Source organism: Nicotiana tabacum, chromosome 5 (genome assembly GCF_000715075.1).
Source record: "Nicotiana tabacum cultivar K326 chromosome 5, ASM71507v2, whole genome shotgun sequence".
Classification (NCBI taxonomy): domain Eukaryota; kingdom Viridiplantae; phylum Streptophyta; class Magnoliopsida; order Solanales; family Solanaceae; genus Nicotiana; species Nicotiana tabacum.
This window is the reverse complement of record NC_134084.1, coordinates 143315816-143334151: the sequence shown is the minus strand read 5'-3', so window position 1 is coordinate 143334151 and position 18336 is coordinate 143315816.

Below are 18336 nucleotides of genomic sequence, written 5' to 3'. Positions count from 1 at the left end.
GGTCAGGGACCTACTAGTTACATATATAACAAGGTAAAATAATGTGCAATGAGACAGTATAATTAAATGCTAATAGTCAATAAAGGTGAAATCACAGAAAGAAATAACTCAATACACAGAGATAGCAATCCGGGATCTCCCAGGATATCGTCCCGTAGTCCCAAACGTAAATGTACAGAGGATCTCCCGGGATATCGTCCCGTAGTCCAAAAGTAAATATCTAATACAGAGGATCTCCCGGGATATCATCCCGTAGTCCCAATTATAAATGTGCAAGGGAATCTTCCGGAATACCGATCCATAGTCCCAAAGTAAATATGCTGGGGGATCTCCCGGAATACTGATCCGTAGTCCCAAAGTAAATACACAATAGTCTCAAGAAAGAATCCTACAATTCTATTCAAGTTCGTATCAGGAAAACAGGAAATTTCTACTCTAAACATGTTGCAAAAATCCAAGTAAGCAGTTAAAGCAGTTAAAGTAGTTAAGTCACATAAGCATACATTCCTAAGCTAGACAAAAGGTTTCATATACTAGTATTGTTCAGTTAAAGGACAAACATAATAAGTATTTAATGAAAACAGGATTTTTCAACAATTAGCACGTGTACGCACTCGTCACCTCACGTACACGATATTCATATAACAACAATACCAAAATTCTAAGGGGAGTTTCCCCAACACAAGGTTAGGCAAGCCACTTACCTCGAACCAGCTGAAAAATCAATCTGATATCATGCTCTTTCCACGAGTATCCAATTCCATGTGGACGAAATCTAATCAAATCAATATCATAACGTAAATACAACTACAAACAACTAATTTAGCTAATGAAATCGAAGCGAAGGCAAGAAAACAGAAAAACGCCCAAAAATCCTCCCCGGGCCCACATCTTGGAATCGGGTAAAAGTCACAAATTATGAACACCCATTCACTCACGAGTCTACCCATACCAATTTTACTCAAATCCGATACTAATATCTCGATCAAAATTCCAAAATTAGGCCTAAGAACTTTTCTCAATTTTCCCAATTTTCCCAATTTTCACCCTAAATCCGAAATTAGATTATGAGTTCATGTTTAGATTAATGGAATATAATCAAAAAGGAGTTAGGAATCATTACCCACAAACTTCCTCAGAAAATCCCTCCAAATTTCGCCTCCTACCGAGCTCTCAATCCAATTTTTGAGTTATGAACTCAAACCCCCAATTTTGGAATTATGAACCACCATCGTGAACGTGATGCACAAAATCCCACTGGCCAAATTTCCTCTTTCGTGAATGTGAGGGTCCACTCGCAAACGCGTAGCTTGCACTAGCAGACCCTTCGTGAACGCGTAGGGTAAAGGGTCCACACCTTCGTGAACGCGAAGCACCACTCAGCTGACTCTCTAAGATGCTCTTCGCGAATGCGAGACACCTCTCGCGAACGCGAAGAAGGATTTCTCTGCAACAAAACACTAGAAAAATCTGCCACTTCTCTAAGTTCAAAAATGACTCGTTGAGCATCCGAAACACACTCGAGGACCTCGGGACCTCAACCAAACTTACCAACCAATCCTAAAACACAATACGAACTTAGTCGAGCCCACAAATCACCTCAAACAACGCTAAAATCATGAATAACCGTCCAATCCAAACTTAATGAACATAAGATTTCAAAATTCTACAACTGATACCTAAACCAACCAAACCACGTCCGATTGACCCCAAATTTTGCAAACATGTCACATTCAACACTGCGGAACTATTCCAACTTTCAGAATCGAATTCCGACCCCGATATCAAAATCTCACTATCGATTCGGAAACTTCAAAAATTCCACTTTCGGCATTTAAGCCTAAATAAGCTACGGACCTTAAAACACAATCCAAACACGCCCCTAAGCCCGAAATCACTCAATGGAGCTAACGAAATCGATAGAATTCCATTCTGAGGCCGCCTTCACACTATTCCGACTACGGTCCAAATTCTAAAGCTTAAGCTCTCATTTAGAGACTAAGTGTCCCAAAATACTTCGAAACTCAAAATGAATCTTCCCGGCAACTCACAATAGCAGAAACAAATACGGGGAAAGCAGTTAATAGGGGATCGGGGAGTAAATTCTCAAAACGACCGCCCTTGTCGTTACATCCCCCCTCTTAAAATATTTGTTCGTCCTCGAACGAGCATAGAGACATACCTGAAGTGGTGAAAAGATGACGGTAACAGTTGCGCATATCATGCTCAGTCTCCCACGTCGTCTCCTAGAACGGCTGACCCTGCCACTAAACCTTTACCGATGTAATGCTCTTTGACCTCAGCTTTCGAACCTGCTTGTCTAATATCGCCACTGGCTCCTCAACATAGGATAGATCCTTGTCCAACTGGACTAAACTAAAATCCAAAACGTGCGGCAGATCATCGTGATACCTCTGGAGCATCAAAACATGAAATACCGGATGAACTCCTGCCAAGCTGGGAGGTAAGGTAAGGTCATAAGCAACCTCCACAACACGTCGCAATACCTTAAAAGCCCCAAAAAACCTCGGACTCAATTTCCCCATCTTCTCAAATCTTAGAACGCCCTTCATAGGCAAAACCCGCAGTAAGACCCGCTCTCCTACCATATAGGATACATCACGAACCTTCTGGTCCGCATAACTCTTTTGTCTGGACTGGGCTGTGCGGAGTCTTTCCTAAATCGCCTTAACCTTCTCCAGGGCATCCTGAATCAAGTCTATGCCCAATAATCTAGCCTCACACGGCTCGAACCAACCCATCGGGGATCTACACCGCCTACCATACAAGGCCTCATACGGTGCCATCTGAATGTTGAACTGATAACTATTACTGCAAGCAAACTCCGCCAGTGGAAAGAACTGATCCCAAGAACCTCAAGACTCCATCACACATGCACGGAGCATATCCTCAAGAATTTGAATAGTGTGCTCGGACTGTCCGTTGTTCTGAGGGTGAAATGCTGTGCTCAACTCCACCCGAGTACCCAACTCATGCTGTACGGCCCTCCAGAACCGTGATGTGAACTGAGTACCTCTATCTAAAATAATGGAAACTGGAATACCATGCAGACGAATAATCTCCCGGATATAAATCTCCGCCAACCGCTCCAAAGAATAGGTGGTACATACAGGAATGAAGTGCGCAGACTTGGTCAGCTGATCCACAATCACCCAAATGGCATCGAACTTCCTCAAAGTCCGTGGGAGTCCAACTATGAAGTCCATGGTGATCTGCTCCCACTTCAACTCCGGAATCTTTATCTACTGAAGCAAGCCACCCAGTCTCTAATGCTCGTATTTCACCTGCTAACAATTGAGGCACCAAGCTACAAACCCAACTATATCTTTCTTCATCTGCCTCCACCAATAGCGCTGCCTCAAATCTTGGTACATCTTTGCGGCACCCGGATGGATGGAATACCGCAAACTATGGGCCTCCTCTAGAGTCAACTCCCGAAGACCATCAACATCGGGTACACATATCCGACCCTGCATCCTCAATACCCCGTCATCACCGATGGTTACATCTCTGGCATCACCATGCAGAACCTTGTCCTTAAGGACACGCAAATGAGGGTCATCAAACTGACGCTCTCTGATACGATCCAACAAGGAAGACCGAGAAATCACACAAGCTAGAACCCGATGGGCTCCGAAAGATCCAGTATCACAAAATGGTTGGCTAAGGCCTGAACATCCATCGCCATGGGCCTCTCCGATGTTGGTAGATAAACCAAACTCTCCGCCCGGTGACTCAAAGCATCGACTACTATATTGGCCTTGCCCGGGTGATACGAGATAGTGATATCATAGTCCTTCAGCAGATATAACCACCTCCTCTGGCGCAAATTAAGGTCTTTCTGCTTGAACAGATGCTGCAAACTCTGGTGATCAGTATAAATCTCAGAAAGAACACCGTACAAATAATGATGCCAGATCTTCAAGGCGTGAACAATAGCAGCTAACTCGAGATCATGTACAGGATAATTCTTCTCATGCACTTTCAGCTGTCGGGATGAGTAGGCAATCACCCTACCATCCTGCATCAATAACGGCCCAAGGCCAATTCTCTAGGCATCACAATAGCCACTATAAGACCTCGAACTTGTAGGCAATATAAAAACTGGGGCTGTAGTCAAAGCTGTCTTGAGCTTCTGGAAGCTCTCCTCACACTCTTCCGTCCACTAGAATGGAGCACCCTTCTGGGTCAGCCTGGTTATAGGTGCTGCAATAGATGAACATCCCTCAACAAATCGGCGGTAGTAACCGCCAAGCCAAGAAAACTACGGATCTCTGTAGTTGAGGATGGTCTGGGCCAACTATACACTACTTCCACTTTCTTCGGATCCACCTTGATCCCTTCATTTGATACCACGTGACCCAAGAATGCCACAGAATCCAACCAAAACTCACTTTTCGAGAACTTCGCATATAATTTCTTTTCTCTCAAAGTCTGAAGCACTATCCTTAGGTGCTACTCATGATCTTCCCAACTCCGGGGGTATAACCAGAATGTCATCAATAAAGACAATGACGAACGAGTCAAGATATGGCTGGAACACGCTGTGCATCAAATGCATAAATGTTGTTAGGTCATTGGTCAGCCCAAATGACATAACCAGGAACTCGTAATGACCATACCGAGTCCTGAAAGCAGTCTTCGGGATTCTGGCTCCTAAATCTTCAACTTATGATAATCTAAATGCAAGTCAATTTTAGAAAGCACTCAAGCACCCTGTAACTGGTCAAACATATCATCAATACGAGGTAAAGGATACCAGTTCTTCGCTATAACTTTGTTCAACTGGCGATAATCAATGCGCATACGTATAGAACCATGCTTTTTCTACACAAACAAGACAGGAGCACCCCAAGGCGAGGGTTGAATAAAGCCCTTACCAAACAATTCCTGTAACTGATCCTTCAACTCAGAAGGGGCCATACGATAAGGAGGAATAGAAATGGGCTGGGTGCCCGACAACAAATCAATGCCGAAATAAATATCTCTGTCTGGTGGCATTTCCGGAAGATCAGTTGGAAACACATCAGAGAAATCCCATACTACCGGGATTGAATCAACTATAGGGGTATCGATATTGACATCTCTAACATAAGCTAGATACGTGTCACACCCCTTCTCAACCATTCGCTGAGCCTTAATGAATGAAATAAATCTATTGGGAGTATGATCTAAAGTACCCCTCCACTCTACTCGTGGTACACCTGGCATAGCCAGCATCACGATTTTGGCGTGACAATCAAGAATAGCATAATGGGGCAACAACTAGTCCATGCCCAAGATAACATCAAAATCTACGATGTTGGGCAATAATAAGTCGGCTCTAGTCTTAAAACCACTAAGAGCAATCAAAACGACCGATAAACGTAGTCTACACTAAAAGAATCTCCCACGGTAGTAGAAACATAAATAGGGGAACTCAAAGAATCCCGAGATATGCCCAAATGCAGGGTAAAGTAAGAGGACACATAAGAATAAGTGGAGCCTAGATTAAATAAAGCCGATGCATCTCTATGACAAACTAGGACAATACCTGTGATGATATAATCGGAGGTGACGACCTCAGTACGGGCGGGAAGGGCATAGCATATGGCTTGACCTCCCCCTCTAGAGCGACCTCTGCCTCCCCGACCTCCACCTCTAGCTGGCTGGGCAGGTGGGGCAGCAACTGGTGTTGTGATCATAGCCTGGGAACTCTACGGAGCATGCTATGGCTGAGAAGTCTGTGGAAGTGCACCCCTCATAAGTCTAGGGAAATCCCTCACCATATGGCATGTTCCGCCACACTCAAAACAAGCTCTAGGAGAGCATGGAAGTTGTGACTGGCTCGGGCTAAGTCTGCTGAACTAACCGATGAAAGCACCCCGTGCAGGAGGCGCACTAGATACTGGAGGTGCATAATAAGGCTCCAGAGGTATAGGAGGAGCAGGAATACCACTGGTTACTGGAAGAGCTGAATGAACAGGGCAACTCATATAACCCCTACCATGACGAACTACACCTGGAGTACGGACACCAGAATAATGGCCTGACTCTCAAGGCCTCTTGGCCTCTGTCTCCTCTCTATCCCAACCAAGCATGACCTCTACTCTCATAGCAATGCTCACCACCAACTGATAAGTAACATCCATCTCCAACTTCCGGGCCATACTAGACCTGATGTTGGGAATGAGTCCCTCAATAAGCAAGGTCGGTGCATGTCTAGCCAAGTGAGTGAAGCGGACAGCATACTCCGAAACAGTCATAGTACCCTGGCGCAAATGCTCAAATTCTGTGCGCCATGCGTCCGTGAGGTTTTGAGGAACAAACTCCCTCAAGAACATATTTAAATACTGGGTCTATGTAAGGAAAGCTGCCTCAGCCCGGCTGTCCAACTCAAAAGTACGCCACCACTGATAGGCTGCTCCTCGAAGCTGGAAGGTAGTGAAAGAAACCCCACATGATCCTGATATACCCATAGTGTGGAGGATACGGTAGCACTCCTCCAGAAAACCCAGAGCATCATCTGATGCTAGACCACTGAATGTAGAAGGCTTGTACTTCTTGAACCTCTCAAGCCTCCGCTGCTCATCCTCTGAAGATGATACCCTTTCCTCGGGCTGAACTAAGGCTATAAGCGATACCAGTATAACCTCTGGGATCTAATCAACCTGGACCCGATGCTCTAGGATGCGGGCGGTAGGAGTCTGTGCTCCTCCCCCGGCCTGGGATGTGGCTGCAGTAAGGGGAATCAACCCTACCTGAGCTAGAGTGGTGTACATGCTCACGAACAGTGCAAGGGTCTCCTGAAGAGCTGGAGTAGTAGTAGCAGTAGGCGTATCAGGTGCCTGGGCTCAGGCTGGAGCTACTAGTAGCTCCTCTGTGGCAGCTCGCGCGGGTGCTCTAGCTGCACCACGTGCGCATCCTCGGCCTTTACCCTGCCCCTTCCTTTGGCGGCTCTAGTAGTGGGCACGGGTGCATGGTCATCTCCGGTAGCACGTGTCTTCACCATCTATGAGAGAATAAAAGACAAAGGTTTAGAATTTTGATATCAAAAATCTCGCTCGACAAGAAAATCAAATGAAGTGGAATTTTCCTAACAGTTACATAGCCTCTCGTAGATATGTACAGACGTCTCCACACCAATCCGCGAGACTTTAATAAACCGGCTTGTGATTTATGACTCCTATAAACCTAGAGCTCTGATACCAACTTGTCACGACCCAAGTTCTCCCTCCGTGAACTGTCGTGATGACACCTAGCCTCTACGAATAGGTAAGACTAACAATTTGCGAAAAAAGAAATTTGAAAGTACAACTAGCCATCTAACAGGTAAATATATATAAAGTTTTTAAAATTCCGCTCAACATATACAATAATAATACTCTCGACCAATAATAAAACTCCCAAAACCCGGAATCTCATGAATCAGAAACTAGAGAAAATACATAGTGTTCTAACTCCAGAAATCTAAACAAAAGTAATTACAGAAGGTCTATAGCTAGAAGGGAGAATAGAGAGGGACTCCTCGGTCTGCGGATACGGCAAATATACCTCGAAGTCTATGAAATCGCCTCACTGATAGTATGGCTGAGCAGAAGAACCTGGATTTGCACACAAAAACATGTGCACGAAAGGGCATGAGTACACCACATCGGTACCTAGTAAGTGTCAAGCCTAACCTCAGTCGAGTAATGATAAGGAAGGTCAGGGCCCTACTGGTTACATAGATAACAAGGTAAAATAATGTGCAATGAGACAATATAATTAAATGTTAATAGCCAATAAAGGTGAAATCACAGAAAGAAATAACTCAATACACAAATATAGCAACCGGGGATCTCCCAAGATATCGTCCAAAAGTCCCAAACGTAAATGTACAGAGGATCTCCCTGGATATCGTCCCGTAGTCCAATTATAAATGTGCAGGGTAATCTCCCGGAATACCGATCCGTAGTCCCAAAGTAAATATGCTGGGGGGTCTCCCGGAATACCGATCCGTAGTCCCAAAGTAAATACACAACATTCTCAAGAAAGAATCCTGCAATTCTATTCAAGTTCGTATCAGGAAAACAAGAAATTTCTACTCTAAACATGATGCAAAAATCCAAGTAAGCAGTTAAAGCAGCTAAGAGAGTTAAGTCACATAAGCATGCATTCCTAAGCTAGACAGAAGGTTTCATATACTAGTATTGTTCAATTAAAGGACAAACATAGATAAGTTTTTAATGAAAACGGGATTTTTCAACAATTAGCACGTGTACGCACTTGTCACCTCACGTACACGATATTCATATAACAACAGAAACAAAATCCTAAGGAGAACTTCCCCCACACAAGGTTAGGCAAGCCACTTACCTCGAACCAGCTCAAAAATCAATCTGATATCACGCTCTTGCCACGAGTATCCAACTCCGAGTGACCCAAATCTAATCAAATCAATATCATAACGTAAATACAACTACAAACAACTAATTTAGCTAATGAAATCGAAGCTAACGCAAGAAAATAGAAAAACGCCAAAAAATCCTCCTTGGTCCCATGTCTCGAAATCGGAACACCCATTCACTCACGAGTCTATCCATACCAATTTCACTCAAATCCGATACCAAAATCTCGATCAAAATCCCAAAATTAGGCCTAAGAACTTTTCTCAATTTTCCCCAATTGTTTAACCCAAATCCGAAATTAGATGATTAGTTCATCTTAAGATTAATGGGATATACTCATAAAGGAGTTAAGAACCATTACCCACAAACTTCCTCCAAAAATCCCTCCAAATTTCGCCTCCTACCGAGCTCTCAATCCAATTTTTGAGTTATGAACTCAAACCCTCGATTTTGGAATTTAAATTCTGCCTAGGTGCATTCTTCTTCGCGAATGCAAGACCACCATCACGAACGCGATGCACAAAATCCCACTGGCCAAGTTTCCTCCTTCGCGAACGTGTAGCTTGCACTGGCAGACCCTTCACGAACACGATGACCTTGTCACGAACGCATAGGCTAAAGGGTCCACACCTTCGCGAACACAAGAGAATCACTCAGGCTCTAAGATGCTCTTCGCGAACGCAAAGAAGGATTTCTCTACAACAAAACACCAGAAAAATCTACCACTTCTCTAAGTACAAAAATGACCCGTTGAGCATCCGAAACACACCCGAGGCCCCCGGGACCTCAACCAAACTTACCAGCCAATCCTAAACCACCATACGAACTTAGCCAAGCCCTCAAATCACCTCAAACAACACTAAAATCACGAATCACCCTCCAATCCAAACTTAATGAACTCAAGATTTTAAAATTCTACAGCCGACGCCGAAACCAACCAAACCACATCCGATTGACCCCAAATTTTGCACACAAGTGACATTCAATACTACGGAACTATTTCAACTTTTGGAATCGGATTTCACCCCCGATATCAAAATCTCACTATCGATCCGGAAACTTAAAAAATTCCACTTTCAGCATTTCAAGCCTAAATAAGCTACGGACCTCCAAAACACAATCGGAACACGCCCTAAGCCTGAAATCACTCAACAGAGCTAACGGAATCGACGGAATTCCATTCCGAGGCCGTCTTCATACTGTTCCGACCACAGTCCAAATTCTAAAGCTTAAGCTCTCATTTAGGGACTAAGTGTCCCAAAACACTCCGAAACTCAAAACGAATCTCCTGGCAACTCACAATAGCAGAAACAAACACGAAGAAAGTAGTTAATAGGGAATCAGGACGTAAATTCTCAAAACGACCGGCCGGATCATTACAGCGTCCAAGTTTAGAATCTTGAAATGAAAAGAGAAGGTTAAAAAATGCATATAAAGAGTTTGAAAAGTATACACAACGCATCTGGTTGAGTAAGATATGTGAATTCCAATTTAATGCTTAAATAAGAAGACTAGCTATAAAACACCCAAAAAAGCATTTAAGAATATATGAGATAATTACTCTTAAATATTTAAAACTTAAGATAGCATAATATATATATATATATATATATATATATATATATATATATATATATATATATATATACTGTATACAAGGAACGAATTTTTTTTTTGTTTGGAAGATTAAGTACTTGCATTACTTCGAAGGGCAAAATAAAGTTACAAGGGAGGGTGGTAAGAGGCACCGTATGTAAAAGCAGCGAAAAAACATCCAGTATCTAAGCTTTGGTCCAAAGATTGACCAATTAAAAAATAATGTATTGCTCTTCATGTACCGATTAAAAAATTATATGTATAAATCGTTCTTCCTCTACTCACTTAGCGGATACATATTATCTCATCTACGTTAATAATTTTTAGATCTCTTTTATCATGAAGGCATTTTCTTTATTTATCCATAACATGGTTTTTGCATTGTGACGGATTGATTGGCAGACTTTTATTATATCTTTGCGTACAATAATAAGGTACACCATCTTTTCCTATTGCTATATTAAGAATTTTTTTGTTGTTGGTTTCTGCTTTAATTTAGTCCTTAAAACTAATGAAGGCTAATAATATACTAACTCAAGAAAGGAAGAAATTACGTTAGCAACGTCCTAAAGTCATCAATTGACTATAAAAATATGTCTCATACCTGATTGTGCGGTGGACAGTTGAATTGTTTGCATTGTGGCTCATTAACCACATACACGTGCAATTAATTGTGGCTCATTAACCACATACTTGAGCAGGATAGTATTAACGTATAACGACTTGACCGGTCATTTCGAGAGTTGTAGCCTCGTTCCCCCATTTCTTGCTTTTTTTTTTGTATTCGGCAGCTGTGTGATGACTACAGGGTTAGTTGGTGTGGGTTCGGAGTAGTTTTGGAGTGAATTGAGACACTTAGTCTCTTATTTGGAAGCTTAAGTTGGAAAAGTTGAGCGGATTTGACTTATGTATAAATGACATTGGATTTGAACTTTGATGGTTCCGTTGACTGCATTAGTTGATTTTGGACTTAAAAGCGTCCGGAATGCGATTGTGAGGTCCGTAGTAGAATTAGGCTTGAATTGGCGAAAGATGGAATTTTGGCGATTTTAGCCGGCAGTGGAAGTTTTGATATCGATGTCGGATTAGATCTCGGGAAGTGGGAGTAGGTTCGTTGTGTCATTTTTGACTTGAATGCAAAATTTGAAGTCAATCGACGTGGCTTGATAGGTTTCAGCGTCGGTTGTAGAATTTGAAAGTTTCGAAGTTCATCAGGCTTGAATCCGTGTGTAGTTCGTGTTTTTGATATTGTTCGAGGTGTTTTGATAATTTCATTAAGTTCGTATAATGTTATAGGACCTATTGGTATGTTTGGTTGTGGTCCCAGGGCCTCGGGGTGATTTCGGAAGGTTGACGGCTTGAATTGAGTTGAAGAGTGCATGCTGAAGTGCTGCTGGTTCTGGTGTTTTCGCACCTGTGGTGGGGAGCCCGCAAGTGCGGCCTCACAGAAGCGAGTAGGAGGCCGCAGATGCGGGCAAGGCTGGGTGGACTGGAGTCGCAAGAGCGAAGAGAAGTGCGCATCTGCGAGCCCGCAGGTGCGAGGATGGCTCCGCATATGCGGAGGAAGGAATTTTGGCTATTTTCGCTGAAGCGGAGGAATGAGCACAGGTGTGCGTCTACAGGTGCGAGACCTAGGATGCAGGTGCGAGACCAGTGTTTTAAGTGAGTTTCCACATAAGCAGAGCTCTAGCCGCAGAAGCGGCTCCGCAGGTGTGGGTTTGCTGGGCAGAATCTATAAATAGAACACTTCGAGATTTTTCATCATTTTTATCACTTTGAGCTCGGATTTTGGGGATTTTTGAGAGGGATTTCAAAGTAATTACTGAGGTAAGTTCCTTGCACCTATTTATATTCAACAATGGTGTTTTCCCACAGATTTTACACCTAGTTAGTGAAATTTTGAAGTGAAATTTGGGAGTTTAGGGCTTGAGAATTGGAGAGTGATTTTTGGGGTTTTGGATGACCAATGATGTCGAATTTTGATAAATTTAGTATGATTGGACTCGTGAGTGAATGGGCTTTCGGGTTTTGTGGTTTTTGTTAGATTTCAAGATGTGTTCCCGGCGGTCGGGTTTGAGTCGATTTTGAATTTGAGGCTTAATTTAGTAGTTTTCTTGTGGAATTGATCCCTTTGGCCTTTATTGATTGTGTTGTATTACTTGTGGCTAGATTCGAGACGTTTGGAGGCCGATTTGAGAGGCAAAGGCATTGCGGAGTAGGATTTTGCTCGGATTGAGGTAAGTAACAGTAATGGTCCTGAGGGTATGAAACCCTGGATTTTGGGTCGTGTGATTATTTTGGAGGTGAAGCACATGCTAGGTGACGGGCGTGTAGGCATGCACCGAAGGGATTGTGTCACAACCCTAAACCCGAACCTGGTCGCCTCTCATGAAGACAAGGTGAGCTAACACTTTCCATTTCAGTTTTAAGCATTCAAACCATAAGAATTTATGTCTAAAACATGATAAATAATCCAAAAGTAAGTAGTTAACAGTACAGTTGCTGAAGATAAACCCAACACAGCCCGATACCGGAGTGTCACTAGTTATGATCATCTAACATACGCAACAAGTCTGAAATGCCTACGAACTATTACAGAACAACTGATTTAGATATAGAAATGAGATAAGGGGGAGAAACACGGGACTGCGGATGCCAAGCAGCTACCTCGTGGACTCTGAATTTTGTCGGGAGCTCTCAACTCGCGCTAGCAGGATCAACAATGCCTGAATCTGCACACGGGCTGCAGGGAGTAAAGTGAGTACTCCAACTTAGTGAGTGATAATCACAAATAAACGACTAAGAGATATGAAAACACGTAAGGCACATTACAGGCTATATTGAAGCAGTAAAACAGGTAAGAACAGTGATTCAGTAAAGATATATAAAATCATTTAAGTTTAGTTTAAACTTCATGAAATGCGTATTCAACAATTACACAGGTAAATGACAGACAAATAAGAAAGATAAACACATAAAGGTTCGCCCCTCGGGAAATATCTAAGAACAATACCAGCCTCTCGGGTTATATCTCACATCACAATGGGTACGCGCGCTCATTGGGGGTGTGCAGACTCCTAGAGGGGCCCCTTACGGCCCAAGCTCAATATCAAGCCATCTCGTGGCATCATCACTAGGCCCTCGGCCTCGTATCAACAAGCCAACTCGTGGCGTACATATCTCAGGCCCTCAGCCTCATAATCATAATCAGTGTTTCCTCACAACATAAGCCCTCGGCCTTACTCAGTCAGAATCTCACAGCCACTCGGGCAACAGTAAAATATAGTGCTTAGCCCAAAATATCATTTAAAATATCATGTAAGTGTTAAAGCAGAGTAAACATGGCTGAGTTATGAAAAACAGTAGAATATAGCATGACTGAGTTCAAGTATAAAGTCAAAATGGTGAGGAAATATCAATAAAAATCCCTTAAGGGTTCAAATAGTTGGCACGAAGCCCAAATATGGCATTCAACCCAAAACATGGCGATAGTAAATAGTTTTCAAAAAAATACGCGGTACAACAGTCATTCAGGATGGACTAAGTCACAATCTTCAATAGTGCACGACCCCAAGCTCGTCATCTAGCGTGTGCGTCACCTCAATATAGCACTACGATGTGCAATCCGGGGTTTCATACCATCAGAACATCATTTACAATCATTACTCACCTCAATTCGGTCCAAACTCTAGCCCGCGACGCCATTGCCCCTCGAATCGGCCTCCACTCGCATCGAATCTATCCAAAATCAGAATCACGGCGTCAAAATATGCTAAGGGAACGAAGCCCAATAGAAAATATTCAATTTACAACATAAATCCTGAAATTACCAAAACCCAAACCCCGGGCCTACGTCTCGAAATTCGATAATTTTTACATCAATAGATTCCTCATCTACCCACGAGTTCATACATATCAAAAGTTCCGAAATCCGACCTCAAATGATCTTTCAAATCCTCAATCAAAAGTCTAAGTTTCCAATCCCTAGGTTTCCCCTAATTTTAACCCTTAATTTCCATTAATTATAGCTCTAATCCGTGAAATAATACCATAGGAATGAGTTTTAGTTCCAAAATCCTTACCTCAATGAAATTCCCTTGAAATCCTTCTTCAAAATCATCCAAAAAGCTCCAAAGCCGACTTAGAAATGGTGGAATAGCTCAAAAATCGCGAAAGAAACAATTTATATGTTCGGTCCCAGGGATTTTGCATATGCGGCCCAATTCCCGCTTCTGCGGTCAAGACCACTGCATCTGCCATCCTCACTTAAGTCCCACTTTTCGCATCTGCGATGAATATTCTGCATCTGCGCCTTCGTAGGTGCGGTCCCACAACCGCATCTGCGGTTCCTGCCTTCCCATCCATTTCCTGCTTCTGCGGCCCCCTTCACGCATCTGCAGCATCGCACCTACGGTCCCCAATCCATAGATGCGGAAACACCAGAAGCCGAAAATCTGCAGCTTTCTCCAAAATTCCAAACTCTCCGTCAACCATCCAAAATCACCACGAGGCCCCCGGGACCTCAACCAAAAGTCCCAACATATCCCAAAACCTTATTCAAACTAAACCAATCTTCAAAACACCTCAAACAACATCGGATGAACCAAAACTCATCGGATTCATGCCTAAGTTTCAAAAATCTTCTGAATTCCGCTTTTGATCGAAACCCAACCAAACCACGTCCGAATGACCTAAAATTTTGCACACGCATCCCAAATGACACAACAGAACTACTGAAACTCTTAGAATTCCATTCCGACCCCTATATCAAAATCTCACCTATCAACCGGAAATCGCCAAAATACCAACTTCGCCAATTCAAGCCTAAATCTACTCCGGACCTCCAAAACACATTCCGATCACGCTCCTAAGTCCCAAATTACCTCCCAAAGCTGTCCAAACCATCGGAACTCACATCCTAACCCTCTAACACATAAGTCAATATCCGATTGGCTTTTCCAACTTAAGCTTCCTCAAAAGAGGCTAAGTGTCTCAAACCTTACCAAATCCTTTTTGAACTTGAGCCAACCAACCCGATCGCATATAGAACCGATAGACAAAGCAATAAGAAGTAGAAATGGGGGAAATGGAGTGGAACTTATGAGACGACTAGTCGGGTCTTCACAGATTGTGACTCGGTCCGTCCTGTGAGTCTGTGGAATCGAATAGCTTATTGTCTACTACATGTTCCCTCTATTTTTATAGAAATTGACTTGGTCCGCATCTGCATTTCCTGCCTTCCCAACTATTTTCCGCTTTTTTTGCCCCCTTCACGCATCTACGGCATCGCACATGCGGTCCCCAATCCGCAGGTGCGGAAACACCAGAAGCCGAAAATCTGCAGCTTTCTCCAAAATTCCAAACTCTCCGTCAACCATCCGAAATCACCCCGAGGCCCCCGGGACCTCAATAAAAAGCACCAACATATCCCAAAACCTTATTCAAACTTATACCAATCTTCAAAATACCTCAAACAATATCGGATCAACCAAAACTCATTGGATTCAAGCCTAAGTTTCAAAAATCTTCCGAATTCCGCTTTTGATCAAAAACCCAAACTAACCACGTCTGAATGACCTAAAATTTTGTACACACATCCCAAATGACACAACAGAACTACTGCAACTCTCAGAATTCCATTCCGACCCCTATATCAAAATCTCACCTATCAACCAGAAATCGCCAAAATACCAACTTCGCCAATTCAAGCCTAAATCTACTCTGGACATCCAAAACACATTCCGATCACGCTCCTAAGTCCCAAATTACCTCCCGAAGCTATCCAAACCATCGGAACTTACATCCTATCCCTCTAACATATAAGTCAACATCTGGTTGACTTTTCCAACTTAAGCTTCCTCAAAACAGGCTAAGTGTCTCAAACCTTACCAAATCCTTTCCGAACTCGAGCCAACCAACCCGATCACATACAGAACCAATAGACAAAGAAATAAGAAGCATAAATGGGGGAAACGAAGCGGCAACTCATGAGACGACTGGTCGGGTCGTCACATCTTCCCCAACTTAAGCAAACGTTCGTCCTCGAACGAGTCAAGAAACATACCTAAAGCCTCAAATAGGTGAGGATACCTTCCTCGTATCTCCCGCTCGGTCTCCCAGGTAGCCTCCTCCACGGGCCGACCTCTGCACTGCACTTTCACTAAAGCTATATCCTTTGACCTCAACTTTCGAACCTGACAAACCAAAATAGCTACTGGCTCCACATCATAAGTTAAATCATCATCTAGCTGAACCGTGCTGAAATCTAGAACATGAGACGGATCCCCAATATACTTCCGGAGCATAGAAACATGAATTACCGGATGCACACTCGACAAGCTGGGTGGCAAAGCAAGCTCATAAGCCACCTCCCAAATCCCCCAAAGCACCTCAAAAGGCCCAATGAACCGAGGACTCAATTTACCTTTCTTCCCAAATCTCATGACACCCTTCATGGGCGAAACCTTCAACAGAACCTTCTCACCAACCATGTAGGACACATCCCGAACCTTCCTATCCGTATAGCTTTTTTGCCTCGACTGCGCTGTATGAAGCCTCTCCTAAATTACCTTCACATTTTCTAAAGCATCCTGCACCAGGTCTGTCCCCAATAGCCTAGCCTCACCCAGCTCGAACCAACCAACTGGAGATCTACACCGCCTCCTATATAAAGCCTCATACGGAGCCATCCGAATACTCGACTGGTAGCTGTTGTTATAAGCAAACTCTGCAAGCTGTAGAAATTGATCCCATGACCCTCCAAAATCAATGACACAAGTGTGCAACATGTCCTCCAATATCTGGATAGTGCCCTCGGACTGCCCATCCGTCTGAGGGTGAAAAGTTGTGCTCAACTCAACTTGAGTGCCCAACTCTCGCTGTACAGACCTCCAAAACTATGAAGTGAACTGAGTGCCCCTATCTGAAATGATGGAAACTAGGACACCATGCAACCGAACAATCTCTCGGATATAGATCTCTGCCAACCGCTCTAAAGAATAGGTAGTACATACAGGAATGAAGTGCGCGGACTTGGTCAACCGATCCACAATCACCCAAATAGCATCGAACTTCTTCAAAGTCCGTGGGAGCCCAACTATAAAGTCCATAGTGATCCTCTCCCACTTCCACTCTAGAATATCCATCTGCTGAAGCAAGCCACCCAGTCTCTGATGCTCATATTTCACCTGCTGACAATTGAGACACCGAGCTACAAATCCCACAATGTCTTTCTTCATTCTCCTCTACCAATAATGCTATCTCAGATCCTGATACATCTTTACAACACTCGAATGAATGGAATACCGCAAGCTATGGGCCTCCTCCAGAATCAACTCCCGAAGCCCATCCACATTGGGCATGCATATCCGGCCCTGTATCCTCAACACCCCATCATCACCAATGGTCACAACTCTAGCATCATCATGCTGAACTCTGTCCTTAAGGACAAGCAAATGCGGATCATCATACTAGTGCTCTCTGCTATGATCATACAAGGATGACCGAGAAACCACACAAGCCAATACCCGACTGGGCTAATATCTAACCTCACGAATCGATTGGCCAAGGCCTGAACATAAACTGTAAGAGGTCTCTTCCCAACTGGAATATATGCCAAACTTCCCATACTCACCGCCTTTCGGCTCAAAGCATCGGCTACCACATTGGCCTTTCCCAGATGGTACAATATAGCTATATCATAATCCTTAAGAAACTCCAACCACCTCCGCTACCTCAAATTAAGATCCTTCTGCTTGAACAAGTGTTGGAGGCTACGATGATCAGTAAACACTTCACAAGACACACCATACAGACAATGCCTCCAAATCTTCAACGTGTGCACTATGGTAGCCAACTCCAAATCATGAACGGGGTAGTTTTTCTCATATGGCTTCAACTAACGAGAAGCATAAGCAATAACTCTACCCTCCTGCATTAATACACAACTAATACCAACTTTCGAAGCATCACAATACACGGTATATGAACCTTAAGCTGATGGAAAAACTAACACTGGAGTTGTGGTCAAAGCTATCTTGAGCTTCTGAAAGCTCTCCTCACACTCGTCCGACCATACAAATGAAGCACCCTTCTGAGTCAACTTGGTCAAGGGCGATGCGATAAATGAGAATACCTAAACAAACCGGCAATAATAGCCTGCCAAACCAAGAAAACTGCATATCTCTGTGGCTGAGAATGGTCTGGGCCAACTCTGAACTGCCTCTATGTTCTTCAGATCAACCTGAATACCCTCGCTGGACACCACATGTCCCAAGAAAGACATTGAACTAAGCCAAAACTCACACTTGGAGAATTTTTCATAAAGCTTCTTGCCCTCAATCTCTGCAAC